This window comes from Euprymna scolopes, chromosome 43, assembly GCF_053919585.1.
Source record: "Euprymna scolopes isolate OS-2025 chromosome 43, ASM5391958v1, whole genome shotgun sequence".
Taxonomy (NCBI): Eukaryota; Metazoa; Mollusca; class Cephalopoda; order Sepiida; family Sepiolidae; genus Euprymna; species Euprymna scolopes.
In genome coordinates this window covers 39598920-39626732 of record NC_136524.1, presented here as the reverse complement: position 1 = coordinate 39626732, position 27813 = coordinate 39598920, and positions in this window count along the sequence as shown.

The window sequence follows — 27813 nt, the reverse complement described above, 5'->3', positions numbered from 1 at the left end:
GCACGATTGTTTCCATCTTCGATCGAAAACAAACCATAGTTAATTCCACACTAAAATAATTGCGAAAATGAGAAATACCTGATCTGTCTACATTAAAACACAATATCATAAAATTATTATTAGGTTGGTGCAAAAATAATGTTTTTTGGCGTTTGGGGGGTAATTTTGGCTTTGGGAAGAGTTGTGGAGCTTCTCAGGCATCCAACCACTGTGCCGAACATCGCCAGTTGTCGTAAAGGATCCACTTTTCATCACACATCATAATCCGCTCGAAAAATGAGTCGTTTTTGTTGTGCAAAAGGAGCGTAGAAACCACCTCAAAACGACTATTTTTTTTTTTGTATCGTTTAATTCACACAGGAGAATAAATGTAGACTCTATTATGAAAGTGATGAAACAATAAATCACATAATAAGGGACTGCAACAAACTTGACCAAAAACAAAAAAAAGAATAAAACAACTAACACTATTTTGTAGGAAAAGTTGTACACTGGGAACTATGCAAACAACATTCAAACACTTGGACAGTACTAGAAAACAAAAATAACAAAATCCACTGGAACATTGAGATATAAACAGATAAACTTATCGAAGCAAGGAGACTTGCTGTCATAATAGTCAATAAAAAATATATATATCTTACAAAATTGTAGATTTTGTCATCCCAGTAGTTCATAGGGTGAAATCCAAAGAAACAGAATATCGAAGCTAATGCACTGAACTTGCCAGAAACTGAAAAGGATATGGAAAATGAAGAATATCAATATAGTACCACTCTCCTGACAAAAACTTCCAGAAAAATGATTGGCTCATTCTAACGTTTCAGAAAGTATCTGGTTACTGATATGATTCTTTACCGATATAGAGTGAGACGCGTCCGAAGATGGTGTACTGCTGCCATGTTTGGTGCGGGGTGCGCTGAAATCACACATTGTTACTTTAACTGAATCTAGAATCAACTTCAAAATCTAGTGGGTGTTGATCTCTTCTGTTCTTTACGATCTCTTTCTCACAGGAGAGACGTTACTAGTCTCTCTCTCTCTCTCTCTCTCTCTCTCTCTCTCTCTCTCTCTCTCTCTCTCTCTCTCTGCTTTGCTCTGCTGTATCGTTTTTTTAGTGAATATACTTGGCTGAGCTCCAATATTTGGTTCATCCTTGTATGACATCCAACATTCAATCTATTTCTAAGATCGCTAGAAAAAAAAAATGACTGGATCATCGTACTAGAAAGTACCTGCCTTCTGATGCGATCCTCTAACTATACAAAAGTTAAATATGCCCTCAGGTGGAGCATTGTTGCCACATTTGAAAAAAGTGACACTGAGAGCAGTCTTTTCTGGCTTGTTGGAGCACAAAACCGACTTTGCAATCTAGAAGCAGATGATATCTTCGCTTCTTTAAATTCCAGACTTCCGAATCGATATTTGAATTAAATGGGGTGGGGGTGACCTCTTCCATTATTTACAGCTACGGAAAAGACGTTACTAGTCTCTCTCTACTCAATGGTTATTTCCATGGATGTCTGGGTTCAGATCTTTGCCTTTTACTTATAAGTCATTTATAGAAAGAACTCCTTCAACTGCAACTGAAAATATTTGCTTTCTTTCTTGGTGCACCTAACGTCATGCATAATTTCCACACAGTCTCTTTACAAGGGGTATTCTGTCTGTGGAAAAAAATACCATAACACTGTTTCTTCACAGATTACAATCAGGTTGCCTTTAAAGACAATGTTAATATATTCTCGTGTAAAATCGTCCTCAGAAGTGTTCTAACTTGGTTCCTAAAGATCATCCCATCTCATTAACCCTAATTCTCGAATAACATCTGGCCTTGATTAGTAGTGACAACTTTATTAACAGAAAAAATATGTAACGCCTCCTTTATACATATGGTTGATTTTCATTGCTTGTTTTAATTTTTCCGTGGTTCTTTTTTTTAATTAAACATATCAACAGAAAATAACCCAGCGGTTGGCTAGGAGCAAAGTGTAGTATATGTTCTAATGCTGCACTTTTTTTTTGTTTTTTGTTTTTTGTTTTTTTTGTCTTCAGTTAATATAGGAAAATTCCGTGCTTCTATATTATAATAACGAAAAAAAATACTGCATTTCAAGTAAAACAAATAGTACCTATGTAATTGTAAGGTCGCAAATACTAACATATCAAACGATTACGGAAAGCGATAGGGTAGAAAAATAATTATTCATGAAAAACTGTTTTCGATAAGGGAAAAAAAGTTCGATAAGGTTACATGCTGGTGCGGACATATTGAATCTCGTAATATAAGCAAAAGGGGAAGTAACTCAGTTGAAAGCAGGTGGGCATTTTATTCAGAAAACAAAATAAACATGGCGTATATACATAATTTATGAATTAAAAAAAAAAGAATTTTTTACTGTTTGAATTTCGAAAAGTTTTATATATATATATATATATATATATATATATATATATATATATATATATATAAATTTACTGATCGAATGTGTGAGAAATCGAAAACTTAATTACCTTCACTGTTAACTCTCCAATTCAAATCGCTAGATTTTGAAACCAAACCACTAGACTTTACAAATGTGTTTTCCATGAATAATTATTCTTCTATCTTATCGTTTTTCGCTAATCTTTTGATATGTTATTATTTGCGACATGACAATTACATAGATAGAATTTGTTTCACTTTAAAGTCAATATTTTTTTTCGTTTAGGATATAAAAGCACCAAAATTTTCCCATGCCGGGACAATTATTATTTTTTTGTTTCAACTACAGGGTGTATCAGGAGAAGCAGGACGTTTTCCTTCCGCATTAAAAACTGGTCTTTTGTGTCATTCTGCGCTCGTGGAAAAAGCAAGTTAATCGAGATAACTCTCAGCCATTAACAAGAAAAACGATCATCGCTAAATTAATCAATTTTGTTAAACATGTCGCTCGGCGTGGCCCGATCGCAAAATATGGGTAAATATTATATTTTAATTTATACAGAAACTGAGACATATGCATGCGAGTATTATGTTTTTTTCCTAAACAGTTCATTTCTTGTAAGTAAGAAAAAAAAATACTCGAGATAAGATCGAAACCAAAACCAAAACCTAGAGACAGTGAATCAAGCACGTTAACCATTAGACCAGCTATACACGGTCTTTAAAAAGTGTTTTCAAACTTACTTATTCTTTACAAAAATATCTGCCATGTGAACTATTCACGCATTCATAAAACAGTTGACAAACAGATAAAAACTCAACGATCCTCACGTACCAATTTTTAAATTTTTACTGCTTAGCAGCCCCTTTCTCCGTATGGACACCGGTTAAAAAGCTTTTCACGGATCTGAATATGCTACATACCAAATTTCAAGTCTGTAGATTAAAAATTCGTCGAGTATATAGGTTGAGAAGTATCCTCACACGCACACACACATTCTCATTTTTATAGAGGCAAGAACGCAATTGTACCGGGAAAATATCCAGTAAATAAAACGTTGTTTAGTAAATCGTTATTTTTATTTATTTATTTAATTTTTTTTTTTTTTTTGCATTTCCATACACCAAACATGGATATATATATCAATAAAACATCCGCTGGGTCATAAGCTTCATTTCGGTACCTTACTTGCCTGGGTGGGTTGCCTTTAGGCTGAGATAAACCGCGTTACACACACACACAGTACGAAAATGCATAATAAAAAAATATATAGATTACATAATTTCTAGCGAAAATATTATAAAAATTCTAATTTGACAGATTACAAATTTTCCCACTATTATCAGAGAATTTGAATGCCTACTGGGGAGAAGTTGATTGCCTACTACAAACCGTCCTAAGATCTCTCTGTATAGTGGCTTGTCAGGACAACCTAGCATAAGGGTGTTTCTCCCTTATAAGTAAACGCTAACTAAATATCCAAAATAACATAACGTATCTACGGTCCAAATAAGATCTCCTTGCTATGGTTACCCTACGCTGGCTTGTACGAGGATTAGTGAACATTCTGTAAGTGATGTTGTCTATAATAACAGCACTAAGCTAGATGTTCCACCAGACTAGATGGATTCTTGTCCCAGAATCCGTTAAAGAAACAAAAGACCACAAGAAAGATATACTACAACATAGTTAATTGGTTAATTTGGAAAAGGGTACTTGATGCTTTTTGGGCTTTCTTTATTAGCTTCACGTTTGAGACGTAAAGAACAAACCTTGGGGATTGAACAGTCGGATATATATATATATATATATATATATATATATATATATATATATATATATATATAGCGTGTCCAGGGGTGATGAAAAAAATCCAATAAAGTGCTCGATCGTAGATGTGAGAGCTGAAAATACAATATATACAAGATATATAATAGATTATGATTATGGATAACCTTTATAGGGAAACTATTCCCCTTTCCCCCCCCCCATAACCTTCGCATCTGATAGTTGTTAAGTCTTTTAATATTGATTAATTCCCTTAATTATTTTAATTACCTTAAATTTCTCCATTCACTATTATTCTCTCATAATTAAAATATTAATAAGTTAAAAAAAATTAATAATTCTTTTAAAGTTCTTATTTTTTTATTTATTAAATTTACCTTATTTATCTTTATCCTTATTTTATTTACTTTAATTAATTTAAATAATTTAAAAAATGTTAAAAATCATATTAATATATTCATGCCTTTCTCATTATTTATTACCGTTAATTGTCCTACATTTATTTATTGATATGGTTTTAACAGGACATTTATATATTTTAGAGAGTTTTCCATAGCACCCCCTTCCCCGCTATGCATACACACGCGCGCGCGCACGCGCGCGCGCACACACACACACACACACACACTTTCTTCCTTTCTTTCTTCCATAATCATAATCTATTAGCGTCGGTTTTAAAACGATATTTTTTAAATATGAAATTCTGAGTCTTAAACGCTCGTCTAGCGTTTTTTCTATGTTCGTTCATTAGTTCCAGTTTTTTCTTTGTCGCCGAAGAGATTATACCGATTTTCCACAGTATGTTATTACTGTTTTCGGTGTATCGAAACCAATTGTACGACCTTGAAATATATATATATAGTGTCATAATAAATATTGTATATGTGTGTGTGTGTGTGTGTGTGTGTGTGTGTGTGTGTGTGTGTGTGTGTGTGTGTGTGTGTGTGTGTGTGTGTGTGTGTGTGTGTGTGTGTGTGTGTGTGTGTGTGTGTGTGTGTGTATTTCATATAGAGATAAAGTGTTAGACCCAAAAGTGAGGGTATTTAGTTCACTCCCACTGCAAGAACTGTGACACCGGGGTCGGCATATGGGATTGAGAAGTCAGTGTCCCCGAGGAGGGGGGGACTTCTGACCTGCAAAATGTGTCTGACCATTCCCCGGCAATGGTGCGCCAGGCGATTAGCAATAAGCTAAACCCTTTTCACAGAGGAAAGGCAAAGCGTGGGAGAGTGAACCTCCCAGAACAGCACAGAACCAGCATTACACGACAATCAACAGGGCATTACAGGAATTGTCTAATCTCTTTTGATTTTGGAGGTTCTTGATTTCTGAGAACTTCGATTCCTAGGCAATGCCAAACGAATGTGAAAAAAATACGCATGATTCCGTGACGTCAGATTTGTGTTAACTATGCGAACTATGGAAAAGCAGAAATGCCTTAATGATTTTTTAAAACCTTCTTCGAACTGCAATTAATAATTAATCTTTGTTATAATTTTGTTAGGTTTTAAGATTTACACAGTTTAATGATTAATAATATTATAAACATTTGTGTATCAGATATGAAGTACGGTTTTACTGAATGTTCATTTTGTTAAATACGGCTTCCATATTTTGTTCGGTAAAAAGAGACAAACAAAATATGAGGAAGGGGTCTACAAAATGCTTTATATTTGTGTAATAATATTTTCAAATCGGTTTAAATCTGGCAATAAAATAGCTGACAAGAGCCATGTTTATGTTAAAACTTAATATTAAAAAAAAATTAAACACAATTAATTAAAAATCTATGTTGTAAAGGAACATTTTGAAATAATGGAATTTTAATCGTTTTAATCTTTTAAAAATCAATTGATTTTTTGGAAGTTTCTTTTTCTTGGCAACTCAACTGATTATAGTATATATTAATTAGAAAAAAAATATTAAAAAACATAATATTAAATTTATATCCTTCTTTTTAATTGCAACTTCAAGGTAAGTTTTTGTTTAATACATGTATTCAAATTTTGAAACAAATGAATATGTTTTACATATTTGAACTCTTATCTTTCATAATAAATAGAGATTTCGATAGATTTAAATATATTTTGTTCGAATTTCGAAAAAAAAAATAAATATGGGGGCGGGACATATACTAAAAAAAAGTATTTCCCTTCGTATAGTTTACAGAAACTGCATTTTATATGCAATTTCATTTTAAAATGGATAAGTATCGAAAATTTCGTTGATTTTTGCTAGACTTATTAAACACGGGTATGTTTTCCCGATCGAAATGGGAACGTTATTTTAAAGCGCCAATTATGTAAACACGATTGTCTTCTCGCTATTTCATTATTTTCGTATGATGTAAAAATGTTTTTTTTTTAACTTTTACTAGTTTATTTTGCCCTTCTTTTAAATGGTACAAAAGTTATATTGATATTAATCTATAATTAAGTTACATCGTTTTACAGATGGGGGTGGTAATTCTGTGGTGAATTTTGGAGGTGCTTATCGATTCCAGTACAATGAAACAAAATATACCTTTTCGGTACTTGTGCAGTCCGGTTAGATAATCTGCACAACTACCAGATTTTTCTCCTTTCAGCAGTCTAAAAGAGAAATAAAAAAAAAAGGAAAAATAGAGGAAAAAGGTTTTAAGATATAATTCACCCCTCACACGCACATGCGCGCATGCGCGTGCGCGCGCGTTTACAATCTAAATACGAACAAGATATTATCACTCTTTTCCTCTGTAAATTTTCGACTTTCGTCTCTTACTTACAACCCCCCCCCTCGCCACCTAGGACGGCTATCACAAGTATCTAGGCAATAAAATCTTTTTGGCACTCAGATTCCACCAGCCTTCTTTTTTTTTTTTTTTTTTTGACATCACTCGTCTCCCATATTTCAAATTTCCATCAGTCTATCCAATACTTGCTTCAATTACAATTTTCCTTTCTCTGTACCCGAAACTCCCCTCTCCCTCACTACTGCGCTTATAATTTTTCCTCTATAAATATCTCATATATATATATATATATATATATATATATATATATATATATATATATATATATATATATATATATATATATATATATTGTATTGGAAAGGGTTCTTCGAATACAAGGGCTGGAATATTAGTCATCCGAAAGTTTGTTTGATTTCGCGTTCGTATTTGGCGGTTATCCAATCTGACATTTATTTTGCTAAGCTAACACACACACGCACGCGCGCGCTCGTGCACTAGCACACACATAAACACACACGCACACACACGCACACGCACACGCACACGCACACTCACACACTCACATACACGCACACGTACACACACTCGAATCCTCCAACTTGCAATAATTTTTACTTCCAAAACTGAAGAGAACGTAAATTCGAAACGCGCGTGTCTGTAGGTTAAAAAAATAATTATCAGTATGTATTTCTTTAATATTATAGTCCAAGGCCCCTTTTAACAAAAAGTCGGTAGCTTTTTATGGAACTGAGAATAAATGGTCCAGAGTAGCGCAATGCAATATTCTGACTTCTATTGGTGAATGCTATCTGACTGTTCATATGGTTACTTGGTTCTTCACGCCTAATCTCCTGCTGATTCTTGATGGTCTCGAGGTTGAACAGTAGCCAACAAAGTCAAGTATAACTTTTTGTTTGGACTTGAATCCCTCGACTTGCAGTAGTTTCCATCCACTTCATACACTGGTGAGAACGTAAGTTTGAAACGCATGTGTCTGTAAGATTAAAAATACTTATTAACATTTATTTTAGAATGCGATCATTCTAATACCCCTTTCACGATAACTTGAAACCTCTTTAGGGAAATAAGAAAAAAATGATCTATCTTAGCGTAATGAAACATTCCGACTTCTGCCGTTGAATGATGTCTCGTTGTTTACTGTTTATGCGCGTTTAATTTGGATTCATAGAACTTAATTCCTTCACTTCTGTTAATTCATGATAGCCAAGAAGTGGAATACGAGCCTACTAAACCAAGAATAACTTTGTGGCTGAGTTCGCATCCCTCGACTTGCAGTAATCTTTACTTCTCATACTGCTGAGAAAGTAAGTTCAAAACATATGTGCCTGTAAGTTTAAAATTAATTTACAGGGTGAAACGATAAACTTTTCGCCATAAAGAAAACAGCACTACAGCTTTATTGTAAAACTTTTATTGAAACAAAAATCAATTCAGGTAACTTCATTATGTAGTAGCCGCATTCAGCCTCAATCACCGCCTCGATACGGGTCCGGAACTGGGAGCATGCCTTTTCCACAAGCGCCGGTAGGGGCTCGGTGAATATTCGGCGGATGGCGGCGATTAGGTTGGTTTTAGTGTTGTGGGGGGTCATGTTGGTGATGTTCTCAACGTATCACCAAACGGAGTACTCCAGTGGGTTCAGGTCGGGGGGGGGCAGTGGGAGAAGGATACAAAGTCGTAGCACTCCTTTTGAAGGCAATCCTGGGTCTCTTTGGACATGTGGGCCGGCGTCGAGTCTTGTTGCCGCACCCAGAGTTTGCCAGCAGCCGCCTGATTTCACCAGTGGATCACCACACTCTTCAGCATATTCATGTATACTTGGTGTTGACTTTCAAGCTAACTTCGAAGATGCGAGGTGGCATGATGTGGCCCGCGCTTGAAACGACACCAAAGACTAGAACCGTAGACGGAAACTTTCTTTTCATCATCTGGGCACATCGTGCAATCTAGCGATACATTTTGAGAGTGCTGGTAACGGTCCTGTGGTCATAACAATTGTAACGGATATTAAATAAAGCTAGCTCACGAAAATACCTGATAAGTCTGCTATCATTTCATCAAATGTGAAAAATCTTGAAGGGGGGGGGGGTCGGAAGGATGTAATTTGAATATCTTTCATGTTCTGCTGTGCACGGCTTACGAAGTAGTAAACGTACTTTCCATGCTTCGCCCATGTTCAGTTTCCTTTTTTTATTCGCGCAATTAATTACTGCTGTTCCGAGGTACGTCCGCTTCGTTCATTGTATTGAACTCTACTGACCTTTGTTTTTACTTTTTGGACCTCAAGGCTCTTTGTCGTCCCACGTAAAAAAGCGAGGTCGACCAATCGAATTGCGTAGCTCTAGTGCTTCGTTGATATGCTAAAAATAACTCAGACACTTTGTAGACTGCCGAAGGGTTTGCAATGACGCTATTCTAAATATAACTCTCGTTGCAAAGTTCATCGGAGTGAAGTTCAGTTGTTACACTACACTTCAAAAGTTTCATGACCAGTATGAATTACAATGTTTCATTGAGGAACGCCATTGCTTGTTTACATTCGAAGCGAAACCGGCGGTTCAGACTCTGAAATTTCGTTCGATTACCGTGGAAAGAAAATCTACAACTTTTGGTTCGTACACCAAATTGTTCGCCCACTGAAATCTTCGACAACTGAGGTATCATTCGGCAACCAAGGTATCACTGTACACTATTTGAAAGCAAAATTAAAAATTTCACATACATATTCTTTTAAACCTAGTATAATCATGTTATAATTATGTTATCGAAGAGTAAATCTTTAACGAAGCTAAAACTTACCTAGCCCTTCTGTTCTTCTGATAAGAAGAATTTAGCTTCGAAATAGCGTAAAGATGTATTTTAATTTCCCCTTTAATTTTTCGTATATTTGTGTATCAGTTGCGTAGTCGAATTGGTTCGCATATTTTTTTGTGTTAACTTCTGGAATAAAGTTCTAAACTCGATAAGTTATCGGTGTTGTTGAAAGTTAATATAAAATTCTATATTATTTATTTTTATTTATTTATTATTATTCTGTTATTTCTTTTCTAATTTAGAAATGAATTACAAAAGAAAATAAAAGAGTAAAAAATGTATAATACTTTTGGCGGTCAGAGGGGATACTTGTATCATTTTAATGTTATAGACTTTTAATATAGTTTCTTTCTTAGCCACTAACGAGAAGGGAAGTAACTCTGGTATTAGTCATGTAGTTAATTCTCTAGAGCCAACTCGATTCATTTCTTATCATCTCTAAATTGCATAACATAGTTTTAAATTAATTTTTATTACAAATGTTGTTGAAATGTATTTCGATAATAATACGCAAATCATTTTTTTACTAGCAAGACCTTCGGAAAGTCCACCGAATAAGAAATAGCAACATATTCCTCATTCAGCAAATATACTTTTGATTATGTTGATATTTTTCTAGATAGCGCAAAATATCAGTCTTTTTTGTGTGTGTGTGTGGGACAGTGAAACCAATAACACGCAGCAAATATAAGTTTATTAGCATTTCTATGAAAATAGTGCTCATTGTATTTTAAATATAGAACTGACTCAAATGAGATAAATTAATAAGTACTAATGAATACACAGAAAGTACTATTGTGCTACATTGCAACGAAACCATCTTTAATTTACTCATCCAGCACCTCTTGGCAGACAATGTTCTTCTTTTTTTTCTTTTTTTTTGCCGTTTCTTTTTTTTATTACATTTTCACCCCAAACAAGGCAAATTGCCACTTTGGTGTAGGGGGCTACTATCAGGGGCAACAACTACTGGGGTACTATGTAGGGACTTGGCAGCAAGATGTCGGTTCACGTTACACTTGAACTTCTGCACGTCAGTACTGTTGGGGAAGTAGGGACCTGGAATGGAATTCCAAAGTCTAGCGGTTCTGGGGAAGAAACTATTGGCGTAGAAAGATCTTTTACATCTAGGGATCTGTACAATGTGGTGATGGGATTTAGCAGCCTGTCGGGTTTGTCGAGGGTGCTCACGTCGTAGGGGCACAAGTGATTGCAGTTCATCAGAGCATTCACCACTAAATATTCCGAATATTTCTTTTTTTATACGTAACGTAACGATGAGTTCTTTCTTTGGTGAAAAACTGCTACACACTGAAAGTAATTTTCTTAATTATTTCTTTCTCGCATCATTACAACCTCCACGTTAAAAAACGACCCTGGTGTCTAACCCTGTCCCGTGGGGAGGCATTGTAAATAGGTACAACAATGATCACATATAACTATTATAATGGTACTTGAAAACAAGTTTACATTAAAGGGGGGTAACTCTCACATTCTTCTCCGGTGTTGGCAGATTGGCCTTTTCAAAGTCAAATTTTGGCCAATTTGGCCCTCTTTAAGCAGTTTGGCCTTCAAAATTTGTATTTGACCTTTTTAAAAGCGTAACGTATGTACTATAAAGAAGTAACAAGCAGCTTATTCTATAGATTACCATCCACGTACGTATAGGGTTCATCCTTTTGAAATCGTACTACTAGTGTATAATATTTGAACCTCCGAGCATGTGTCACTTCTAACTCAAATTTGAGTTTTATATATATATATATATATATATATATATATATATATATATATATATATATACTTATATGTAATTATACTGAGTTCGTGAAATTCAGTAAATTTTCATATACCAATGAGTTTTGTCCTACTTAACGATATGAAAACATTTTTCAAGTAGAATAACAATGAATCTAAAAACATTAAATAACAATTAATAGATTAGAATACTTCACTCGTAATATTATACGAGGATTTTTATATATATCTTTAATACACCCATTTTATTTACGCTCGTATTCAATTAAACTTTGAAACTGAAAGGGTCTTAAATCCGGGCACAAATATAACGATAATCCATAAACATTACCTGCCAATAATACGAAACTAAAACTAACCGTAACATTTTTGCAAGGCTGTTACGGCCATAATATCGAAACAAAAATTTAAAAAATTAAGTATTGGGTAACAAAGAAATTACAAGATCTAATTTAGGAACCCAACGAATGGGATATATACAAGAATAAAAAAGCATTGGAAATGTAAAAGGATATAGGGGTGGTATGCCAAAAAGTATACAAACAAGATAGCTATGAATGGCTAGGCACATGGAAATAGAATTGCATCCAAAGTATAGCCCTATAGCTTTTCTCCAATCTTCATTCCGTGCCATCATTACGGTTGTAAAAAGCTATAGGGCTATACTTTGGATGCAATTCTATTTCCATGTGCCTAGCCATTCATAGCTATCTTGTTTGTATACTTTTTGGCATACCACCCCTATATCCTTTTGCATTTCCAATGCTTTTTTATTCTTGTTAATTAGTATTTTTACTTACAGTCTTATTTTTAAACTTACATTCATGATAGTATTGTCTTTTTTAGGAGGCGGCTCATTGCCGTCTCCATTAGTAGCAGGTCGCTTCCTGCTGGGTTTTAGGTCTTTGGGTTTTGGGCCTTAGGAGTTGCCTCTTGGTCCTCCATCGGTTCTATATTACATAGAGAGTGCTACCGCCTCTCTGATAAAACAGTTAGAGTATTATAAAGTTCTAAAATGTTCATACCTTCACTATTAAATTTTTCTTGGTTCATTCTTTGGCGTTTTGGCAAAGATTTGGCAGTTTTTGATATTTATATTTATAATAGTTTGTGCATGAGGCAGCTTTTTTCCCCTTGGGATCCCTGTTATACCGTGCTTTTGAGTCAGCACGTGAGGCAGCCTTCTTTTTTTCTGGTTCTTTGTTATAAAGAGCACGTGAGGCAGCTTTTTTTCTCTCGGAATCCCTGTTATACCGTGCTTTTGAGTCAGCACGTAAGGTAGCCTTCTTTTTTTCTGGTTCTTTGTTATAAAGAGCACGTGAGGCAGCCTTCTTTTTTTCTGGTTCTTTGTTATAAAGAGCACGTGAGGCAGCTTTTTTCTCCTCAGAATCCCTGTTATACCGTGCTTTTGAGTCAGCACGTGAGGCAGCCTTATTTTTTTCTGGTTCTTTGTTATAAAGAGCACGTGAGGCAGTTTTTTCCCCTCGGGATCCCTGTTATACCGTGCTTTTGAGTCAGCACGTAAGGCAGCCTTCTTTGCCTCAGGATTTGCATGGTACTTAATTTTTATTATTTCAGCATTTTTCTGATAGTATTCTTTTTGCTTAGATAATACCTTGACTTTGTTTTTTTCATAGTCTATATTTCTCTGAGCTTTTTTACTAGGTGCTGACTTTGGCATTTTTTATCAAATGTAAACATATAACACTTATGTGTATCTTACTATAATATCACTTATCTTATAGCAAGACGACTCTCGTAGAATTGAGATACTGCCCCGTCACTAATAGTTAAAATGTGGAACGGTATATACACCAATAGTGTAGTTGTTATCTTTATATGAAGTCCTAATCAGTGACAGTGTGAGGTTACTTGGTTAATTTATTGTAGTTTATTTTAGAAAACTTACTTGTTTTTATTAGTAGATTGTGTATAGTAGCCACAATATCTAGTTATTTTTGTGGCTAGGGCTTGGATTTTGATTCTTTTTGGTCAGCTTTCAGTGAGTTCTTAGAAGATGACTTTCTTGCAGTTTCTTTTGCGGTTAATTTAACTTATTTCCTTTGGCGTCTGGTGAGTTCTAAGAAGAACTGGTCTGATCTACTTTTCTTAGTGAGCGAAGAGATTCAGCTGCATTTAACAATGGTTGCTATAGTGTATTTTTGCGCATGCGTGAGAATTTCAAGTTTCCTCCTTATTTTTCAATAGTTTGACAGTAGTCATGTGTCTTTCTGCCAAGAGCGACAGACGTCAGTGTTAGCCGTGATCGTCTAGAGGTTAGGACCCCACGTTGTGGCCGTGCTAACCTAGGTTCGAATCCTGGTCACAGTATTGACATTTTGTACATATTTTACAGTCCAAAATCTGAAGAATTATTTGTTTTTATAACATTGCTTTTTGACGTCGTACTTGCTGATAGGTTACTCTTATAACAATTTTGATCAACTGAGATAAAGATTTCGTGGTTTCATTAACGCTGGTGGGTTACTGTTTAAAGAAAAAAACCTTAGCGTTCACCTCAAATATTCAGCGTCCAAGAAATATAGGCCACTGGCAAACTGGAACGTCTGTGAGCATCCGGTGTATTATTTGGAGCTGTCCCTTTTGAGAGAAGTTCCGTGTTCGAAGTGGTCTGTCTACATTGGGTATATAGTGTTTAAAACTTGTTATTACACGTAATCTTATTTAATTATGAAGTTAGCTAAAAAGCGATGGGTCACTGCACTTCTCCGTGTAAAGAGCAGTCGATTGATGCTTGAACTGTTGTCAGAGACCGTTCGTACACGAGATACATCGTCTCAAAAGAAAGAAGAAAGCAGAAGAAGAAAGAAGAAAGAAGAAAGAAGAACAATTGGCCATTTTTGTACCCTTTTTTTTTTTTGCTCTCTTTTGACATTTTAACCGACGTTCTGACACTCGCTGGATTCGTAAGACGCTTCTCTGTAAGAATATGTGCTTTTTGAAACTTATAAGTTGATTTTAGTTGAGATTTGGATAGTTTTGTTTTGTAGGCGTATATAGGCGTATACGGGCCATCCCTATATAGAGAGTGCTACCGCCTCTCTGATTAAAAAAGTCTTTTAAATGGCTTAAGGCTCCCTGTAGCAACTTGTCACGACTCTGCTCTTAAATAAGGATACGAAAATTAGGCGATATATTAATATTTAAATGGGATTTTCCGTAACCACAGCAAAGGTAGATGTTTCTCGCATGCCTTTCCAGCTAGGGATTTCCCCTTCCTTCCTTCCTTCCTTCCTTCCTTCCTTCTCTTCAAAAAATGCCCCATTGCACAAAGTTTGCTTATTCATAAAGTCTGAAGAAATGCTGGTTTTGAAAATTTTCAAACGGCTAATGCTTGAAATTCTCGAACTGGACATGGAAACAATTGTAACGTAAATTGAAATACACTTTTGTTGCCACCAACACCTTGTTTTAAGTCTTGTTTTTGCTTACACAGTATATATATATATATAAGTAGTTATATATATATATATATATATATATATATAACTACTTCATTTACTTACATAAATAAATATACGAAAGTATAAATTTATGTGTAAACGTTAAGTATTTACTTCAACAGTGCTAAATACGTAGGTAGAGCTAATTAGTAAGTTATAAGATATATATAGCGATTAAGCTACACTGAATATTCCGCATTCCATCTGACTCTAGGATTCTTCAGGCTTATGCGAGAATGTTGTGGTTGTTTCACATTTTTATATACGCACCTTCTATTGAGTTTTTAGTTAGTCAATCAGCTTTCTAGTATCCACCGCACCCTTCCTAATAAGCCAATGAGCAGGCACTTACAGGACAAAGGCCCAGTTGATCTCCAGTTGACCCGTTCCTTTGGGTGTGCTATTTAGCGTAGATATCTAGTGTCATTTTTTATATGTTAGTTTATATATATATATATATATATGTTATATATGTATATATATATAACTACTTCATTTACTCATATAAAATACGAAAGTATAAATTTATGCGTAAACTTTAAGTATTTACTTCAAAAGTGCTCAATACGTAGGTAGAGCTAGTTAGTACGTTATAAAATATATATGGCGATTAAGCTACACTGAATATTTCGCGTTTCATCCACTCTAGGACTCTTCAGGAATATTCAGTGTAGCTTAATCGCCATATATATTTTATAACTTACTATATATATATATATATATATATATATGTGTGTGTGTGTGTGTGTGTGTGTGTGTGTGTGTGTGTGTGTGTGTGTGTGTGTGTGTGTGTGTGTGTGTGTGAATGTGTGTGTGATAGCTTATGTATATGCATGTTTATTTATTTTTTTATTTGTTTATTTTCTATTGTATATAACAATAACAATATATATATCCATATATATATATATCCATATATATATAGAGAGAGATATATAGAGAGAGAGATTGAGAGAGAGAGAGAGAGAGAAAGAAAGATGTTATTTGTTTTCGTTTTTGCTATACGTTTGGAATGAATTCAATTATTTACGAAAGTGCATTTTTACCTAAATGCGAGTTGGAAATAATTTTCCCTTTAACCAATTTGGTACCCCCATATGGGAAGCGGCATATATATTGTTTTTAAAATATAATTATCCACTGACACGTGTTTCGTCGTTTACGACTCATCAGAGTGGCTGAATCCAGCGACCGTTCATTTTGAATATTACTCCACTGACACTTCAGAAAATTTTGAACTTTTTGACTTAATAAAATAAAAAGAAAATAAAAAGAAATGTACATTATCACATAAATCCGAAAAAGTATCACATCAATCCGAAAAAAATCTGTTGTATCTCGCTAAATTCAGCCACTCTTATGAGTTGTAGACAGCGAAACATGTGTCAGTTGATAAATATATTTTTAAACCTATATATATATATATATATATATTCGAGTTCTTTACACACACACACACACATACACACACACACACACATATATATATATATATATATATATATATATATATATATATATATATATATATATATATATATATATATAATTTACAGTTTTTATATTTAAATTTCATTCAGAAAAAAATATAATTTTCAAAATAAAATTCATTGTTGGAACAAAGAATATAATATTTATATTAATTTTCTTAATTCGTGAATTTTCTTAACCCATGGATTAGGGAAATTGATATAAATATTTCATTCTTTGTCCAAACAATAAATTTTATTTTGAAAATTATACTTTTTTCTGAATTAAATTTAAATACAAAAACTGTACATTTTTATTTGTTCTTTCTAGTATGTTGAGCAATTTAAAAAAAAAAACTACAAAATACTGTTAAAAACCACTGAATACATAATAAATTTTTCATCGGCTCAAAAAACACAGCGTTTACTGTTATATTTGAAAATTACAAATGGCGGCATGTTGAGCAATTTTATTTGGCTGGGATTGTCTTATGTAAAAGTATTACCCCCCAAGTATTTTGTAAAACTTGAAACTACAAGATTCGATAATCTACGATCTAACTCCTCTCATAATTCTTTACATATATATATGTGTGTGTGTGTGTGTGTGTGTGTGTGTGTGTGTGTGTGTGTGTGTGTGTGTGTGCATGTGTTTCAATTGTTTTTCACCCTTTATTTATAGCCATTCTTTTTGTTATGAAGATCGATGTATGTTTAATGTGACTTCAGAGCATATATAAATAGATAACAAAACTATATTCTAAATTCTAAGATGTTATTCATCTTACCATTTATTTCGACGTGTCAAAACGTCCACTCTTGACGGTATCTGTTTCATAGCACAGAAACAATCATATAATTATTATGTTGATTTTGAATATTTCTGCGCCAGAAATTTTGAAACTTTATAACTTATTAAGTTATAAAGTTTCAAATAAAAAAGGAAATAAAAAAGAAATGTACATGATCACATAAATCCAAAAAAAGTTTGAAGAATATTTGACTCATGCGTCATGATATTAGATCCATGTTTGATTTAATAGGAAAGCTCATATGTGTGTGTGTGTGTGTGTGTGTGTGTGTGTGTGTGTGTGTGTGTGTGTGTGTGTGTGTGTGTGTGTGTGTGTGTGTGTGTGTGTGTGTGTGTGATGGAACATTATTTACTTAGACTTCAAAAGTTTGACATCAATAGAAAATCAATAGAAAATCATTTCTGAGATGATACACTTTTTTTATTTTAATTAAGTCTTTTAATGTCATATACAGGGTGACTCAACAAAACGGGCCCCAACTCTAATTAATAAAGTGTACACGGGGCCCGTTTTCTTTTTGAGGTCACGAAATCTTACATATATGATAATTACCAAAGTGAGCCTATCAAAAGATTATGCGGCAAATCAAGGTTATAGTATAAAAAAGAGGTAAAGTTAATCGTTTAGAGAAATGCTTATAAGCGTTATATTAGGCTATTGTAAATACAATTTAAATACCAGATTAACACATTGATATAGAAAGCAAAGATTATAGGCTATAATAAGGTCAAATATAGAGAAATGTTTATAAGAGTTATATAAGGAAAGTACGAATACTATTTAATGTAGCAATAATTTTATAGGCTGTTTATATTTTAAGTACTCCAAAAATATATAGAAAACAAGACGGCACACTAACAGATATATATATATATATATATATATATATATATATATATATATACATATATATATATATATATATATATATATATATATATATATATAATCGACATACAATCCTGTTTCATTGTATCACAACTCATCAGTTCCACTAGACTAGAAACACTGCCAAGCCAAGGATGTAACCTAGAACCGTCATGTTGACAGTCGGCAGTTCTCCCACTCGACCACGGAAGCGAATAACCTGTCCGAATGTCTATTGAAACATACATTCGTCCATCATTTTTACAGTGCTCAAACCGCCTGTTTTGCGAACAAACAAAGAGCGAGCTTCGCATTTTGTGATAGCTATATATATATATATATATATATATATATATATATATATATATATATATATATATATATAGCTATCACAATTACTGCATTGATGGTCTATATATAGTTATACTTGGCCGTGTCGTCTTGGCGATGTCCGAGAGTGCGCGCACTTGTTTACAAATATAAAAATAAATCAACGCAAATTCACAAAAGAAACATAAGCTAGGACGCATTTTGTATAGAGTATGTGTGATAAAGAACTCCTAAACGTTGAGGCATATTTGTCGATTATTTCATAAATAAATAGTAAAATCATTGTCTAATTGTTTTTTTTCCTTTTCGTTTTTTCATACATCTTGTTTTCGGGATATTCCATTTTGTGGTATATCGTGTACTAGTAGACATTGAGTGGGTAGAAAACTATAACATCATTCTCTCTTTCCTCCTATCTTAGTTCTACTGCTGCCTTTTTTCTTTTTCTCACTCAGCCTATTCCTCACTCTGAACATACAAGCCCACATAACTATATGGCTAACATCAGAGTTACTTCCTTTTTCGTTAGCAGCCAGAAAACAAACTATATTATAACATTAAAATTTCATAACATTAAAATGATATACGTATCCCCTCTGACCCCAAATAATTCATCTTTTTATAGTTATAACTGTACTATTCCTCGTATGAGCCTGCGTATAGCCATGTTCAGTGTATCTTATTTGGGCTTCGAATACTATATTATTTTGAATATTTGGTCATAGTTTACATGTAGGATGAAGTATCCTTGCGTCGGGTTGTCCAGTCGCTACAATCAGTGTGTTTTTTTTTCCTTATAAGTCAAAAAATTTATACCATTTTTGAAATGGCTGTTTTCTTGTGTACTAGGGTATGTTGCACATCTTGTGCATCTATAGGATGTCCAACCTCCCAGGCTTCGCCTTCTCGCCCTTTGAGAAGAGTTGGTTCATTGCTAATCACCTGAGGTGTCCCTATTAGAAAATGCCGACGTAATTGCATTGCAGTTTCACTACAGATGTTGTACACACAAACATACAGACACACAGACACACAGACAGACACACGCACACACGCACACATATGTATATATATATATATATATATATATATATATATATATACCTTATTTTCTTATAATATATGCCAAACCTTTTTTATGAAGCTCAATGTAATTACAGAGCAATTAATGAATGAATGACAAAAGTCTATATTCCAAAGTTCATGATGTTGACCATCTTACAATTTATTCCTTTGATTCAGTTGATAATGTTAACCATCTTGTAAATGTCAACTAAATTAAAGAAATAAATCGTGAGATGGTCGACATCATGAACTTTGGAATATAGACTTTTGTCATTCATTCATTCATTATATATATATATATATATATATATATATATATATATATATATATATATATATATATATATACATATATGGATTTTACCATCACTGGATTATTTATCTTCCACCAGACTATCCATTCATGTGTAATCACCTTTTTCTTTACCATATTCCCTCTGTTTCACTTTTTTTGTTTTCAAGTAAGATCTTTGACTTACTTGTTGTTTCATCAAATACTTTTGCATGCAAAATCCGATCCCGCATTTTGCTAATTCCTACCCTCTGATGAAAAGGAAAGTATTTCTTCGAAACTCCGCGGATTAAGGACTATCAACTAATTAAGTGTTTCCTTTTCAGATTAAATATGTTTTTAACTCATTTCAAAGTGTTTTTTAACATGTTTTATTAACTGTTTGCTCGTATATATATATATATATATATATATATATATATATATATATATATATATATACGTAGATCATCGTATAACGATTTGATCACTGTCTGTCTGACGTAATGAACATTTAAATTAAAATGTTTAAAATTCAACGCTATTTCACACGGTTAATAGTAGCCGAATGGATACGGCCTCCGCTAATCGAGCCAGAGATGTCTCGTGTCGCGGGGTTCGAATCGTTCGACTGGTAGTAATCGTGACACCCTGCACTGAAGAATACCGAAAGGATGAAACACTAGTGTCTGTAGGTACTTAATTATTATAGTAAAAAAAATAATAATAATTATGACAGCCCCTTTAAGAAATTCGATTCTTATCGTTGAGCACTTTCCGTTGAATTAAAAAGTCGGTCAATTTAGCTCTTATGCGTAGATCATCGTATAACGATTTGATCACTGTCTGTCTGACGTAATGAACATTTAAATTAAAATGTTTAAAATTAAACGCTATTTCACACGGTTAATAGTAGCCGAATCGTGACACCCTGCACTGAAGAATCCCGAAAGGATGAAACACTAGTGTCTGTAGGTATTTAATTATTATAGTAAAAAAAAAATAATTATATATATATATATATATATATATATATATATATATATATATGTATAAACAGAGAGAGAGAGAGAGAGAGGTCGGTCCACAAAGTCTGGCTACATTAAAAGCCAAACTTTGTGGGCATATATATATATATATATATATATATATATATATATATATATATATATATATATATATATAATATTTGGATTTTATCGTCACTGGATTATTTATCTTCCACCAGACTATCCATTCATGTGTAATCACCTTTTTCTTCACCATATTCCCTCTGCTTCACTTTTTTGTTTTCAAGTAAGATCTTTGACTTACTTGTTGTTTCATCAAATACTTTTGCATGCAAAATCCGATCCCGCATTTTGCTAATTCCTACCCTCTGATGAGAAGGAAAGTATTTCTTTGAAACTCCGCGGATTAAGGATTATCCACTTTTCTAGTGTTTCATTTTAAGATTAAATATGTTTTTTAACTCATTTATAAGTGTTTTTTAACATGTTTTATTAACTGTTTGCTCGTATATATATATATATATATATATATATATATATATAAATAGAGAGAGAGAGAGAGAGAGAGAGAGAGAGAGAGAGAGAGGTCCACAAAGTCTGGCTACATTAAAAGCAAGACTTTGTGGGCATATATATATATATATATATATATATATATATATATATATATATATATATATGACTACTTCATTTAATCACAGAAATTAATATGCAAAGCTATATATATATATATATATATATATATATATATATATATATATATATATGCGTACTTCATTTAATCACATAAATTCATATACGAAGCTATAATTATATGCGTTAATTTTCAGTATTTACTCCAACAGTATTCAATACATAGGTAGAGCTAGGTAGTAATGAAAATATATGGCAATCAAGCTACACAGAATAACACAGCATACGCCTGGTGAATTCTCACGAGGATTAAACGCGGAATATTCTGTGTAGCTTAATCGCCATATATATATCATAACTTACTGTAAGCACAAGAATTAGTTGACAAGTTTTCCAATGCCGCAAAAGCATTTGGTTTGACGAATAGTATTAAAAAGACAGAAGTTATCTACCAACCAAAGCCCACCCCGTTGCAGCAAGGTGGTGTAAATAATCCGAGACCAGAATATGTGGAACCGCCTCAGAAAATCTTAGTGAATAGACAGCCTCTTAAGTATGTTAAATCCTTTGCATATCTCGGAAGTAAGGTGAATTCGTCAGCATCACTTGATGATGAAATATTAAGCAGAATTTCAAAGGCGACTGATGCCTTCGGCAAACTGCGGTCAAGAGTATGGAATAAAAGAGGTTTGACTCTAAAGACCAAAATCTCAGTTTATCGTGCAGTGATTGTTTCGATACTCCTGTATGGATCGGAAGCCTGGACCCCATACCGTAGGCAGATAGAGCAACTGGATACATTCCATAAGCGTTGCCTTCGCAGTATATGTAGCTTAACATGGAAAGACAAGGCCCCTAACTCTGGATTGTTTGCTAGGTGCGACATTTTAAGTATTGAGGCCTTCCTGGTGAAGTCTCAGCTTCGGTGGGCTCGTCACTTTGTTCGCATGGATGAAAACCGTCTTCCTAAGCAACTAGCATACAGTCAACTGAAAGAGGGTAATCGAAATATGGGTCTTCCATTTCTGAGGTACAGAGATAAGCTGAAAGACAATCTTAAGCATGCAGGCCTGAACCCAGAAACATTTGAAGAAGATGCTGCGGATAGAAAATTGTGGAGGGAAAAATGTTTTGCAGACATTAACACATACATTGACGCACGGCTATCGAATCAAACAAATCTTCGTAGAGCAAGAGTAGGAATAGCACCTTCCCAGCCTGTATCCTGTGAGTCGTGCGGCTTGGTTTTTGGGAGCAGAGCTGGTCTCGTGTCACACATGCGGCACAAGCACTGAAGGCAGAATGAAACAGAGCGAAATTTTGGCCCTTATGCGTCGAACACGACGGGAAAGTCCATTATATATATATATATATATATATATATATATATATATATATATATATATATATATATATATATATATACTAGCAAAAGTACCCGTCGTTGACTAGGTTCAAAAACAGCCTACAGAAAATGAACTCTGATTTATGAAAGGATGATAGCTTATGAAAAGGAAGGGTTGTAAATTTGGATTGAATTTGGGGGGATCAAAACCAAAGCAAAATATGATGAAAGTAAAAATAAAATAGATAAACCCCATAATTTATTATACCATACCTGTTCACACTGAAACACTTATCACAATATCCTGTGGATCTATATTAAAAAATCTTGTTAAACTTTGTGACATATTTCCATTCTATGGAGGTCAGGTGCGAATGAACACTCCATAATTTTATTATACCATATTTCTTCAAACTAAAACATAATTATCAAAGTAAACTTACGCAGATAGATATGAAAAGTCTTTGTTAAAGTTTGTGCCTATTTCCATTCTATGGAGGCCAGGTGCGAACGTAGACCCCATAATGTTATTATACCATCCCTATTTAAGTTAAAACATACTTATGAAAGTATTCTTATGTACATCTATATCAAAAACCCTTATAAACGTTTTTTTTTAATTTTAAAATTTTTTATTACCATACTTTATGGACCAGGCGCGAACGCAGACCCCACAATTTTAATGAACCACCGTTATGCCAGATCAAACATACCCATTCCTGTATCTCGATACATCTTCTATCATTATATGTAATAATTTTTTTAAATAGTTCACCATATAGGAGCCTATTCGTGACCAGACACACACACACACACACACACACACACACAGACATTCAGCTTTATATATATATATATATATATATATATATATAGAGAGAGAGAGAGAGAGAGAGAGAGAGAGAGAGAGAGAAAGAGAGAGAGAGAGTTCTCGACGATAATTCTTGGCCTGAAGACGTAATCCCCCAACGCGGATGATTACAGAAACATGTATGCACATATGTAGCCATCAATGTTTGTATAAATAAATTTCATATATATATATATATATATATATATATATATATATATATATATATATATATATATATATACTAGCAGACGTACCCTGTGTTGTCCGGTGTTAAACATAAGATTAAATTCCATTAAAAAAATTAGGTAAAAAACGGACAGAAATCGAGATATGTACATGTGAGTATTATGTTTTTCTAAACAGTTCATTTCATGTAAGTAAAAAAATACTCGAGTTGAAATTAAAACAAAACCCAAACACAGTGAGTCAAGTAACTTTTCGAGTTAAAACCAATTAAAAAGTTTTCCACGTGTCTGTATATCCTATATGTTAAATTTCAAGTGTGTAAATAAAAAAAATTCGTTGAGTCTATAGGTAGAGAAGTTTTCTTACACACATTCTCACTTTCATAGATATATAGATTACTTACTCCTTTCTCTCTTACTGCAATTACCATATCTAATTTAACAACTTCTCTCTGCGTTATTTTCTGTTTTTCTTTTTCTAATAAGCATTCTTTCCTACTCGTCCTTTCCTCTCCTTCACATGGAGTGTTGGTCTCCCCTCACTTTCCGAAATTAATCATTTTTATCTCTCGCTTTTTTTCTTTCTTTTTTTTTTAATTGTAACAACGTTCTCATTTATAAAAGAAATGTTAATTTAACTGTGGAATTTATCTTTCAATAATTCGTCGTTCACCCCGAAAGTTGACTTGTGATACTTTCTTTTGTTTAACCTGACAGTTTTCTTTGGGGGGGGGGGAGTCGTGGGGGGTGTCAACTTGTTGCCTGGGAACCAAAATGACTCATGAGAATTTACTAGCAAGGTTTATCGATTTCGCCCCGGATCTATAATATCGCCATACAAGTGCAGTTTTCTGAGTGTTTGACATGTCTTTACGGTTCATTAATTATCTAAAAGTTGTTCTCAGAATGAAATCCCGTGTAATGAAGCCCCTGTTTTATTTTTAAAAATAACTCACATCACAAAAATAATTTCAATTCTCTGTGTGCCCCCCATTTCTACTTATTAAATACTAGCATGGCTACCCAACATTGTCCGGCGCCAATATTTAACTAGACTTTCATCCCTCTTATTCTCTCTCTTTCCTCTTCCCCATTCCCTCCCATCTTTTATTCGCCCAGCCTAAGGAAAATGCTGTGTGAAATAAAATCAGTTACTTCACTTTAGTTAATTGGTTTAATTATGTTATTATATTATACATCAGAAGTTATTCCGATTTAAAATAAAGTACGAACTTTGAGAGTGTTCCTTGTGTATTTTTCAAGCTGTAGCCTTTTACATGATAAATTCTTCACTTGAAGCAAGTATGCTATTCGCATCAATCTAATACGAAACATGCAATCGCCAAGTACATGTTTACATTCTCACCTGAAAATATACACTGCATAATCACAAAATCTCTTTAGATCAGCGGAATTATGCGAGGTTGAGTCTGGTCAGTATCAGACGGGGAATACTAAGCGCTATATGAAGCACAATAGCGAAACCTGCATGCAAATAACTGCAAAATTTAATGCCGTTATATCTCATAAGGAGAATATACATACAGCAGGAAGATCGCTTATTAATTTAACATTGCGATAGTAAAAAGTTTTTTTTTGAAACCGATACCTGCCAGTATCCAGTATCTCTATGGAGCTACCATCCGCCGATGCATGGAGCGTTGTGAGTCAATAATGCTATTAACGCGGTTCTGGCTTGAACGAACTGCTTGTGTTAGAGTTAGGTGGAGAGAGGGCGAAAGGTTAAGACAGACAGACTTCAAACTCATTGACTATCATTGACGATGTTACATCTACGTGCTAGCAGGGGTCACGAGGCAGGTCAGTACATTTTGAATGCAAACAGGTTAACGGGGTATCACAGCCCCACACATAGCTTAAAATAAATAGACGACGCGTTTCTAGTCGGTTAATCGCAGCAGTTAGTTAAGGGAATCGCAGTCAGAACGAGATTCAAGATGAAAAAAAAACGTAAGAAAGAGACCTGAATCGATTCAGCGATGCAGAGGCTTCCCATGAAACATGAAAATCCAAAATAAACACTTTCTCCAAATAATAATATGAAGTGTTTTAGGGGAGCATGCATGAACCGTCGCGAGGGGTCACCGACATAAAAAGGAGAAAAAGGTACGTGCTTTAAGATCTCCATATATGTGACACACACACACACACACACACACACACACTCACACACACACACACACGCATACTCACCAATGATAGTATACACATATATGCACACACAAAGGCAGACGATCACGGCCATAATTATACATGCACACACGTAGAATATACACCTCCCCTACCCAGGTATATAACAGGAATATTGTTGCCACATCAGGGTTGGTGAGTCTACCACTAGTTTCGCACTCCTTGACAGGGCCTACAAAAGACTCTCAAACTTAATAGGTCTCATTTTCAATTAAGTTTCAACTCTTGTCTCATCGCCGGAATATTCCATCCCTGTGCCTATTTTACAATTATCTTAATGAAATGTGTTCTAACGAACTCATTGCACTTGTACCCCCTCGACGTAAATACTCCAGACAAACAGAAAAATCCCACCCCTTCAATATAGAGGTCTTTAGACTCCAAAAAAAAGCCTTCTACTCTAATAGTTTCTTCCCTCGAACCGATCGATTTTGTAATTCCCTCCCTGTTTCCTGCCTCATTGACTGTGCTATTGCGGTAATGGGATAGATGTTGTAGCTTGGTTAATAGTGCGGGAATCCTTTTTTTTTTGGACTCTGTCTATGAGTGAGAGACTAGTGGTAGGTGCACCAGCCTAAATGCGACAACTTCTCTATGTATAGGCGAATGGTGGCTTTGTAAAGATAGACGAGAAATGTATATATCAGAGAGAAGCTTAATATTCTTTGATTCATCGGCAACATTTCTCGAGTATGGAGCAAAGTTTTTGGTAGGAGAAAAGTGTAGTATTTGTTCTGATACTACGCTACATATGTTCTGTTCTCGGCCAGTGAAAGAGAAATCTTCTAGACTGAGGGTATTTTTATTTTATCCTAATCTTCATTGGCGTACGGTATAATCACGTTCACACACCTGTTAGAACACCAACGTTAAGCAACGCTGAGCCTGCTACCAGTACGAGATGGGTGACAATTTGGGAATACCAAGTAAGAGAACGTTAACATCTTCCTGTAATAACTGTAAAAATCTGCCATCATCTTCGCTGAAGGAAATATAAAAGTGATTGGGGGCCCGCTTGTGAATTTGATATTCCCATAAAATTTTCCTCCTTTAGAGGAAGCCGCTTGAACCCGCCTAACGTGAGTTCGGCTTCGGTTCTGGTATAATCTGCATCACTCTTTCAGACCGAGCTGGATTTTTCACACGTGGAAATAAAAAACAAAAGCAGCAGTATGTCTAACTCTGCACTATTGAAGAGAAGTAATAAGTAAGGGTATACTTTAATTTAAAATATATGCTTTAGTATGTAATTGTGAAGAAGCCGATACTCGATAGGTATATGGTGCGAAACGCATATGCGAGACTTGTTCGATGGAAATATCTGTGGAAGGAATGTAATGAAAATAACCACTTGAACCGAATCTAGTGTGGACGATTATTAGAAGAAAATATTTTTCACGGAAAAGAAACATGGCTGCTTTCGAAACAAACAAACAAATAAACAAATAAAACGAAAACAATATTAGATTCCGCATGATTCTCGGGAGACGATATCTTGCCTATGCAAATGGCAGCCCCTTCTAAGATTGCATATTAAATTGCAGACTGATTGCGACGGAAAAAAAAAACAAAACAAAAGAAAAACAAGAAAACCAGTCGTTTGCACAAAGCGAAAAATAAAATCATCACAAAATGCCTGTCGAACATTATTAATAATTTCAATTCTTTGCGTGTTCCCATTTTCTACTTATTCAATACTAGCATTGTAACGTAGCTTGGCCGTTATTTTTACAGTTCAAACCTTTCTCGGCCCCCCT